The following is an 8,241-nucleotide window of genomic DNA, read 5'->3' as shown; positions in this document are numbered from 1 at the left end:
GCAGGATAAGACTCCCAGTGCCACAGCTGTGGGACCTTACCAAGTGGCCAGTCTGATCGTGGTGACTTCAGCCTGTCCTCACACTTCCTCTTCTCTGTTCCCACCACACCTCTTCCTGCCTCCTTTCTCAGACCTGATCACAGGTTTCTAAGAGGGCTGTGTGCCATTCTGCGGCACCATTCCAACCCTGGGCAGGGGGAAAGGATCAGGCCGATTTTGTGCATAGGCAGGATGGAAGGAGCCTACACAGCATAATTTTTTAAAAGCCTTTGAGAGCTAACGTTTTAAAAGTTCTATGTCTAATGGGTTCATCAGATATTTTAAAAGACACATGGGATAAAAAGAACTTGAAGGAACAGGATTACAAATGCTAAACCTAAAATTTTACTGCAGGCCATCTCTCTATAAAGGCTTTCTTCCACCTTTGACTCCACCAAGCTGTCGTTGTTCTTGGGACCCTTTCTAGGAAAGTCTTGATATCTGGCACCATATTTATTACTTCTGATGAAGACAGGAGAGATCAGAGATTTTTCCTGATTTACTCTAGAATTTTATTTTTTTTATTTTTTATTTTTTTTTATTTTTTATGTATAGGGCGTAATGTCACAGGAAGGCCATAGTGTTCTGCCACCTGTGAGGAGTACGCCCAAGTTGCTGTTGGATGTGTTATACACAGAGAAGCCATTCTTCAGGCGCTCTGCTCTCTCCACGCCCAATAGAATTTTATTAATTTTAATGAAATTCAGAAACTTGAATGTCAGTTCAACTTGATTGATATCTCTCTCTTGAAGAACATATAAGGTTATACTTAATATTTAGTTTCTTTTTCCTTGAGAGAGTTATACCTAGACTTCTTCAGTCTATTTCCAGGTAAATATAACAGTGATACATTATGTATGTGTGAAGTTATTATAAATATTTGATGCAACTGGAGTTTCTTTACTCAGCAAAAGCCCTTTGGATCTTAGAGCCTGGTAACCTGCAACCAAAGCACAGGTTGACTACTAGTAAGAACAGATTTGTAATACAATTGTCTGAATGCAGATGAATAGTTGGAAGTTATGCACTGGTTTTCCAACATCAGCAATTAGAAATTTATGACTGAGGCTTAACATTTCAGGATTACTCTTCCATCAGAGATCAGCCAGTGCTGTGTGCAAAAATCAATATTACAGTTGCCACGGAAACTGGGATCACCTTGGAGATGATTAATGCCAATAGGGCTAGCAGTGCAAGTTGCAACCACATCATCTGGCCAAATTGCTCATGTCCAAACAAAGAGCAACAAACACTTTTATGATGACACATAAGCCCAAATCCTCTTTTCTAGACCAGTTAAGAATTATCATCATGTGTTTTTCTCTCTGAGTAAAGACGTCTCTTAGTAAACAGTTACATTTTCATTTACTAAACAACTTTTTACTAGCTCAGTTGTAGGGGAGTTGAATGATTCAAGGAGAAGAAATGAAGGTTTGATGATAAAATACCTGGGAAAGGAAAACTTAAGAGTATGTTGTTGTTGTTTTTTATTTTGCTATGAATCCTTATACTTTGAGAGTCTGGTAACTCTACATTATTATCATCATCTTTGAGGTTTTAAATGTTTATGGCTTTTACAGAGATCGCCTTGATTGAGAGAGGTTAGCTAAACCATCAAATACATGATGTTATCAAGAAAGTCTATAATTGGGCAGGAAGAAAGTACTATTGCTTAAGCAGAAGAGTTCTTAATGGAATGTTGAGGCAATAAAAAAATCTTTCGTTATCTGGCATGATTGGTTGGAGATTAGGCTGTCCTGGCTTTAAAAAACAATAAAATCATTATCAACAAGGCTGTTCCAGTCACATATTTCTCTCAGAAATTTTACTATTAGAGGGAGACATAATAATAGAAATGGTTATGCTTTTCAGTAAAGAGGGTTACATTATGAAAATATTATTAAAAATTGATAATGTGAAAGATGATTATTTTGGTGCCTATAATCCATATATATAAAACCCTAAGCAACCAGTCAACTGTTTGACTGATTGTTATGATGCACACTGACCACCAGGGGGCAGATGCTCAACACAGGAGCTGCCCCCTGGTGGTCTGATGCGCTCCCACTCAGCTGACCCATGGGCATCAGACGCTTGGCTCACGGCTGGTGAGTGCAGCTGTAGCAGCGTGAAGCCTCCCCTGCCTCTGCAGCAGCACTACCAAGCAGCCCAGCAGGCACAGCAGGCCGGGATGAGCTGGAGTGGCAAAGCACCTGGCCAGGCTCAGGCTCCTCCCTGGCTGCCTGCCGCTTCACGCGCTGGGGGTGGGGGGGGTTGGGGGGGGGATGTTGGACTGCTGGTTTCAGCCCAGTCCTGCAGGCCGAGGGACGCAGAGGGTGCAGGCCAGGCTGAGAGACCCCACCAGCAGTGCATGAATCCATGTGCCCGCCCTCTAGTTTATAATACTGCTTCTGGACAAAGTGATGGTACTATGGATGCATTAATGATGAGTAGCAAGGCTTCTGTAGCAGAAAATCCCAGAAATCTCAGAGGTTTAATTCTATAAAGATTATTTCTCAATTCCAGTCCAATTTTAACGGCCCACTGAGCAAGAGACCACAAATCTCATGAGCCTCCTTAGATCCAATGAGAAGCACATAATAACACCTACAAAATCTCACCAAAATACCTCACTGATCAGACAATCCATATATGGGACATATGGGGCAGAGAAACTTGGCAAATAACATCAAAGAGAAGCAATCAGCTAAACCAGAATGTGGAAAATGATAGAAGACAAATGGTCTATCAAAGCAGTTTCAAGAAAAAGAAAATGGAAGAGGAAGCTAAATATTGAGACCTAGAGGCATGTTCATCAACTATAATGTGTGGACCTTATTTATATTCAGATATAAAGAAACCAACAGAAAAATTATTAAACAGTTGGGTAAACTTTAATACCAAGTATGTAATAGTATTAAAAAATTAATTTTTTTAAGAAGACTCCTTTAGGGATAAATGTTGAAACATTTACAGATGAAACGGTAGAGGTAGGATCTGCTCCAAAATAATTCGGTAGGTGGTGGAAGTCAGGTGAGACAGTTACCTTTTTGTTTTTCAAATCTCTCAGCAACAACAGAGACTTTGCTAATTAGTATAATGATATTAGAAATGACTTTGCATTGCTAAAATTTGTGCCTTTCTAAAAACAAAATGGTTGTGAGAGATGGGCTTCCATTATGAAATCTGTGGTATTCAAGACAAGAAGATTGGCTGAAATGTTTTGGCATCATCCCGACACTTGCACGAACAGATTTAAAAGTCCTGGAATCCCTTTGACTTCATTCTTCATCTTTCATCTGTAGGGATGGTGCCTGAGGTTTTATTCCTAAATTGTCCCGTGTCCCTGGTTCAGAGGATTCTAATTGCACCTGCTAATTTCTGAATAACTGAATCCTAACTCTAGATCAGCAGCAAATCTGAAAGTATGTTTCTGCGACCTCTGGGGGCCCTCAAGATTTGAAAGAAGTTCGTGAGGTTAAAATTATTTTCCTAATAATAAGGCTATGTTTGCTTTTCGCACTTGCATTCTCTCAGGAGTGTAGGTGGAGTTGTCCAGAGCGACATGCTCTATGAAAACACCATTGCTCTGGCAGCTAGTGTGTTTGGGGGGGGGGGGGGGTGTTTACTTTATAAAAGCTTATTTTCCAATAAAATAAATACCCATGGACATAAAACATAACAAAAACTTTTCGGAGTTTTTAATAAAATTTAAGAGCAAAGGATTCCTGAGCCCAAAAAGTTGAAGTTACCACTATTTTAGATAATCCTGTCTACCTTGAATGAAACTGTCATACAAGATGTTGATGGGGTTCAGGACATGCTACCCCAAATATGGCACCTTGGCATACTGAATATCTTAAGCTGAAAAAGTTTGAGGACACAGAAAAAAACAGGACGGTAACTCCGATCTTCCCCCAACACGTGCCCTTCTCTCCTGAAAGCAAGAGCTAAACTTGCCATGTGGGAAGGTGCCCTCTCAGTACCAGGAGGCAGGAGACATCTTATCACCGAGGGAAGTGCGGGCCAAGAAGGCTGTAAAACAATCCTTGGTCCTTTCTCACCATTTACTATTCTCAACCCGAACCCCTTTGTCTTGTCAATTCTTCACAACTTTGTAGTTTGTCTAAAAGATAGAAGTCCTGCCTAACTGGTTTTGCTCAGTGGATAGAGCATCAGCCTGCGGATTCAAGGGTCCCAGGTTCGATTCCAGTCAAGGGCATGTACCTTGGCTGCGGGCAGATCCCCAGTGGGGAGTGTGCAGGAGGCAGCTGATCGATGTTTCTCTCTCATTGATGTTTCTAACTCTCTATCCCTCTCCCTTCCTCTCTGTAAAAAATCAATAAAATATATAAAAAAATAAAAGATAGAAGTCCTTCTTGTTTTCTGGTCACTTCTACAGGTCTTTATTCTCTTGTGAAGACTCCCATGCACATATACAAATTTAATGAAATTTGTATGCTTCTCTCCTGTCAATCTGTCTTTGTCAGTTTCATTTTCAGACCCCATCAGAGATTCAAAGAGGTTCAAGGAAAACTGTTTCCCCCTCTAGAGTGTACTAGGAGCTTATGAATTTTTGGAGAATTATAACTTTACCGAGCTTACAGAACAAACTGTTTTTCTCCTACTTTCTAATAAGTGTCTTTATTGTCCCAGAATTTGGTAGGAACTTGCCTTCATTACAACCTTGGTAGCAAGGTAAGAGACTAGCTTAATACTCACCAATAATTAAGTCACTGATCTGTAATCATTGGTATTATAATCAACAATAATAAAAACCATAATGGTTATTTGTGCCCACCTTGGCGTAGGTCACTTTGTACCAGTAATGCAAACCATGAAGCATATATGCTCCGGAGACTTGAAGTGGAGGGTTAGAAAGCTGGAAGAGGAGTAAGACTAGGGTATGAGAAAACAGAATGGAATCCAAATTCAGGCAGAGAAGAGAGCGGGAGTTATTGGGGGAAGGGCTGGTATGGAGGGAATATAAAGGACTCAGATGTAGAAGCCCTAGGTCCTAAATAAAGCAGGAGGTATGGGACTTAGACTCCTCCATTCCCAACATATTCTAAAATAGCTCTCTGACAACTAAGAGAGTTTTCAGAAGAGTAGAGCCTGCAGAAATATAAATTCTCCATGTCCACCTGCTTGCAAAGAGAACAAAGATATTCACTCCATAGTTAGAGATAGAAGGCTTAAAATCAAAGTGCAATCAATTATTCAATTAACAAGCAGGAATGATTACTTTAATTTTTAAAAATATATATATTTTTATTGATTTCAGAGGAGAAGGAAGAGGGAGAGAGAGATAGAAATATCAATGATGAGCCCTGACCGGTTTGGCTCAATGGATAGACCTTGAGAAATATCTCTCATCGATGTTTCTAACTCTCTATCCCTCTCCCTTCCTCTCTGTAAAAAGTCAATAAAATATATATTTTTTAAAAATAAGAAATATCAGTGATGAAAGAGAATCATTGATCAGCTGCCTCCTGCACACCCCCTACTGGGGATTGAGCTCACAACCCAGCATGTGCCCTTGACCGGAATCAAACCCGGGACCCTCAGTCCGCAGGCTGACACTCTAACCATTCAGCCAAACCAGCTAGGGCAGGAATGATTATTTTAGATCTTTTCCTGTTGGGAGCTCAAGGGACGGAGTAAGTTGCTTCCAAAGAGCCATGTGTAGAGATAGGAAGAGGTTGAACTGTAAACAGACATATATTCAAAATGTCCTTAGGATCTCCCTGGCTGGGTCAAGTACTCCTTGCCGGGGTGCTTTTTCAAGTGTAGGTAAGGATATGTGCCACTCTGTTTCTCAAGTTTGGGGAGACTTTTTCTTTTTCCCTTTTTAATAATGATTTTAGTTCTGAGAAGGTCTATTTCTGAAAAAGCAAGAAACTTAGAATCACTCAAATCCATAAATCTATTCAATTATGCGTGACATGACTTAATACCTTTTAAGTTTCTGGATCATCTCAGAAACAGCCTTTTCAAAACTATTTGCCTTTGGTCTTCCTGGCCTCATCCAGCCTCTTCATTCTGAATACACTGTTTCCACCTCCTCATCCCTCATGTCAGCTGGGGGTTCTGTGCATCCACACAGCCAGAGAAGGCCAGAGAGGCAGGAGGGTCACCAGGCCAGAAGAGATGGTTTGTGTCTAGAATGAGGTGTGAGATACAGGTCATAGCACAGTGACTATGTCCATGCAGGAAAGGGGGGTTCATTATTTGAGTTTTGCAAGCCGCTTAAAGGACAGACAATTTTTCACCCGGCTTTGTTTTTGCAGCACCTAATTCAGTGCCTGATACACAATGGCTCTCAAAAAGTGAATGTTATAGTGGCCATCTAAGGGAGGGACATTTCACTTTCTAAGTTATTCAGGTCCATTTTGAAAGACATAGTTCTAGTAAGAAGCAGCATCATTATCCAAATGAAGCAGGACCACATTCAGGGTCCAAGCTCTGCCTTGGGGAAGTGGGACAAGGAGAGTATGCGACAAGAATAAACCAGAAATATTAACTCAGGCCCTGAGATGTAGAAGGTATGCCACTTGATCTAAGGCAGGGGCAGCTATCTGGAGGGATAATAGTCTAGGCCAGTGGTCGGCAAACTCATTAGTCAGCAGAGCCAAATATCAACAGTACAACGATTGAAATTTCTTTTGAGAGCCAAAGTTTTTAAACTTAAACTATATAGGTAGGTACATTGTTATTAATTTAATTAGGGTACTCCTAAGGCTTAGGAAGAGCCACCCTCAAGGGGCCAAAGAGCCGCATGTGGCTTGCGAGCCGCAGCTTGCCGACCACGGGCTAGGCCAGTGGTTCCCAAACTTATTTGGCCTACCGCCCCCTTTCCAGAAAAAATATTACTCAGCGCCCCCTGGAGATTAATTTTTTTAAAAATTTTAATAGCAATTAAACAGAAAGATATATGTATTAATGTTTCTACCTTTTTCGTAAAATATAGTAAAGAAAGGTGTAAATTAGAAACATTGAAGTTTGAAATTATGAAACTATTTATTGAACTCAGAATAGAAAGGTAATACCAAAAAAGTTAAAACAAATGCACCTGTGGCCATCACCGCCCCCCTGGATCGCTGCAGCGCTCACCAGGGGGCGGTAGCGGCCACTTTGGGAATCACTGGGCTAGGCAAAAAGGCACACACTGTAGAAAGCCTTAAGGCAGGAGGATGTCTGTTGTGTTTAATGAACAGCAAGAAAGGTGAATGGTGAGAGCTGAGTAAGGGGGAGAATAATGAAGGAGGTTAGAGGGTAATAAGAGAAGGATTATATAGGGTCTTGCTAGGGGTGGGAAGCCATTGCAAGGCTTGAAGAGAAGTGACATAATCAATCTGGATGCCATGTTGAGAATAGATTGCATGGAAACAAGGAGAGAAGAAATAGGAAGGCTAGTTATGTGGGTATTTCAGAATTCCAGGTGAGATATGATGAAGGACTGAATCAATGGAAGTGGTAAGAAATGTGAGGCTTGTGGATATATTTTGAAGGCAGAACCAATAGCATTTGCTGAAAGATTGGATACGGGATGTGAAAAAAAGTCTGGAGTCAATGATAATGCTAAGGTTTTGGACTGGGCAATTGAAATTGCCATCAACTGAGAAAGGGAAGACTACAAATGCATCCAGTTGAAGGGAATGATCAGAGTTCAGTGTTTGATATGTTAAATTTTATTTGTCTATTACTCTTCCAAGTGGAAAAGACAAGAGTCTGGAATGAAGGGGAAAGTTTGGAAGTCATGGGCATTAGTTTTAAAAGCCAATATACAATGAAATATTATTCAGCCCTAAAAAAATAAAATCTTGCCATTTGTGGCAACCTGGAGGGAATCAAGGGCATTGTGCTAAGTGAAGTAAGTCAGACAGAGAAAGACAAATACTCTATGATCCCTCTTACATGTGGAATCCATAATATCTAAGATATTTTTTTAAAAATATATTTTATTGATTTTTTACAGAGAGGAAGGGAGAGAGATAGAGAGTCAGAAACATCGATGAGAGAGAAACATCAATCAGCCGCCTCCTGCACATCCCCCACTGGGGATGTGCCCGCAACCCAGGTACATGCCCTTGACCGGAATCAAACCTGGGACCTTTCAGTCCGCAGGCCGACGCTCTATCCACTGAGCCAAACTGGTTTTTGGCAATATCTAAGATATTTAAGAGTCCTTTTAAAAATCTA

General features: G+C 40.7%; 1 non-coding gene across 1 annotated transcript; it reads right to left on the bottom strand.

The window, feature by feature from the left end:
• Positions 1–586: 586 nt before the first annotated feature.
• LOC118660904 lies at positions 587–715 on the bottom strand. Its single transcript, XR_004969085.1, has one exon. It is a non-coding gene; the product is annotated as a small nucleolar RNA SNORA11 (small nucleolar RNA).
• Positions 716–8,241: the final 7,526 nt, after the last annotated feature.

Source organism: Myotis myotis, unplaced genomic scaffold (assembly GCF_014108235.1).
Source record: "Myotis myotis isolate mMyoMyo1 unplaced genomic scaffold, mMyoMyo1.p scaffold_m19_p_7, whole genome shotgun sequence".
Classification (NCBI taxonomy): domain Eukaryota; kingdom Metazoa; phylum Chordata; class Mammalia; order Chiroptera; family Vespertilionidae; genus Myotis; species Myotis myotis.
Note: the sequence above shows the minus strand (reverse complement) of the source record. Positions and strands in the feature narration are given on the sequence as shown.